This window comes from Melanotaenia boesemani, chromosome 4, assembly GCF_017639745.1.
Source record: "Melanotaenia boesemani isolate fMelBoe1 chromosome 4, fMelBoe1.pri, whole genome shotgun sequence".
In the NCBI taxonomy this organism is placed as follows: Eukaryota; Metazoa; Chordata; class Actinopteri; order Atheriniformes; family Melanotaeniidae; genus Melanotaenia; species Melanotaenia boesemani.
Window position 1 is genome coordinate 33,228,431 of NC_055685.1, and position 2,592 is coordinate 33,231,022.

General features: G+C 39.2%; 1 long non-coding RNA gene across 1 annotated transcript; it reads left to right on the top strand.

Annotated features, from left to right (window-relative positions):
* The first annotated feature begins 284 nt into the window (after positions 1-284).
* Positions 285-2,128, top strand: LOC121638678. The gene is made up of 5 exons (XR_006010050.1): positions 285-316; positions 440-541; positions 1,046-1,195; positions 1,302-1,451; positions 2,031-2,128. It is a non-coding gene; the product is annotated as an uncharacterized LOC121638678 (long non-coding RNA).
* The last annotated feature ends 464 nt before the right edge of the window (positions 2,129-2,592 follow it).

Consider the following 2,592-nt stretch of genomic DNA (forward strand, 5'->3'; position numbering starts at 1 on the left):
TATACATGTGGATGTCCGCTCTGACGCTGTTGTCCGGAACAATGCGTTGAAGCGGCCGCCATCTTGGGCCGGGGTAAGCCGCGTCTATTACTGCATTAGTCAACAGAGGCAGTCTATCAACGATTAAAATCACAATAACTTGCTGAACTTTCAACCGATTTTCAGTCGGTTTGGTTTATTGGAAATGTCACACGCATTTATATAATATAACAGATTATTTTCATTATTTTTTTTTATTTTGAGGTTGCCTCATTTTTTCCCATTTACTCATTTTGTAGGGCTATGCAGGCCAGTGTAAAGACAAAGAACGTGTAAGGTACAGTACAATCACTTATCATGATTGCAAGTCATTAAAATGGGTACAGACATCTGTAATCTATTGCAGTGGTTCCCAAATTGGGGTCAGTGATACAGTATTGGGTTTGCCATGTCATTGCAGCTCAGCTGAATTGCCTAGTGCACCAAAGATGCTTCATGTGTTTGGCCCAGATCCCAGAGGGAATGATTCTGAGGATGAAGCTGTCTTACCAACAAGAAAACAGTAAACTGTTATTATTATTTTTAATTTAATAAGCTGTTTAAATTTGAGGAATGTCTGGAAAGCTTTGCTCTTTTCTTTTTTGTATACAAGATGGACTGTTTAATGCAGATGTACTCAGTTACACTTTAACCCCAAAATGTGCAAAGGTGCCGCAAATTATCTTTTCTTGTGGGGGTGTGCTCAGCGCTGTGTGCGTTGACGTGTCTGTGTGTGTCTGGGCGCATCAGGGCAAAACTCAGCGATACAGAGAGCAGAGGAGAATTGCATGCTCTCTCCAATATAAAAGTGGGGGGGACACTGACATTTATAGCCAGGCATCTCATGGGCCATGAAACAATCACTGGTCTACCTCTTGAGTAGGTCTAATGCATCAGAAATATTTATTTCTAATTCCTGAAGAACCTATTCCAATTAGATAAACACCAACAAAGGAAGGGCATTTTGCAATCCAAACACCCCCCAAAAAGTAAATAAAATCTAATGCTGATCATGCTACTCTTGCAGAGTGCACCATACTGGAGCTGGACCAGAGAGGCCAAGCGTCCCGTAGCCTGCACCAGGGAAGGATTTCATCGACTGACCTGCACCAGAGAAAGACTGTTTCCTCTGAGCCACATCAGTTGATAAGAAGACCACAAACCAGTCTTCATATATGTGAGTATTATATTTTATTCGTAGGCTGTGCTCTGCTGTTGGCTTGAACACATTTTTATGAGACCTGTTGTTTATTTACTTATCCACAATTCTTTTTTCTTCCTAGCACACCTAGGCCTACCACATCCAAGGCTTGAAATCTGTAACTGAAGAAGAGATAGGTGTTGAACCAAATCTGCTACCATTAGCTGATCGCCAGTCTGTCCAAAACATGGAGGAGCGGCTCAGAAATAGTGCTGACCTCAAAAACCATCTGGTAAGAATGTCATGTCAAACTATCCTTGTGAACTGAAAAACCAAAAATAATTTCTGTATTCAGCCTTACACCCATAAGCCTCCCCTTGGCAAAGCAAATTTGTTTGGCACAACAAAGCAGCCAGACTATCATTCTGCTGCCATGATGCTGGACAGGACAGGTTAAAATAAAAGAATGTCATGTCAGTTAACCTTCTGGAGAAAAGTTATACAATGACAAACCATGTTCTTGATTAAATAGGCTTTAAATAACATTGCTGGGACATACAGTATAAAATTGAGAAACTATTTAGTATATGGGGGAAAAGGCAATCATAATTACACGGATAAATTTAACAGTTTCACGGCACCACAGGCACACTATTATCAAAGTAGTTGAAACCATAGGAAGACTGACTTCACTCTGCATCCTCATCTTTTATTTTACTTTACAAATTATTACTGTTGTGCTTTCATTGCATAAATTATGCTGGTCAGACTATCAGACCAGTTCAGATTTGCTGCTGATATTTTCAAACATGTTTAAAAGAGTTAGGGCATATTGTGCTGCTGATAAACTAACAGAAATATCAATTCACAGAGAACTGCACTGGCTCTTAAAGGAGGGGGAGACGTTAAAGAGTGTAAAGAGTGTCATGTGCAACCTTAACACTCTCTCGCCAAGAATGTCAACATGCGCAGTATAAATGGCAAGATTGGCTTCCAGCACCTGCAAATAAAGGATGTTGTAATTGGTAAGTTTGTCTTAACAAACACTGACTCCCTCAGAGACCATGCATTTTTTTTTTATTTGTTATGGCTAGATTTAAACTGTAGGTCTGGATGCACAGCTCTGAATTTTTTCTCTCTTCTTTTTTTAGAAGTCCACGGTGGGAATGATGGACTCACGGACAGCGCTGTTTCATTTGGACTTCTGTGCCCTTTGTTAATTTTTTACAAAGACTTTAGCCTCCCTGATTTTATTTGTTTTCCTTTTGTTATCCTTAAGCTCACATTCTTTTAATGTATTTCAATTATTGATCTTATAATTTTATTGGGTTGAAAGCATAAATTTTTTTTCCATCCCCACTTAATGTTGTTTCCCTCTGTTGTTCGCTCTCCAACAGTGTCACATATTAGTTGATTTTTATATTATTATTTTT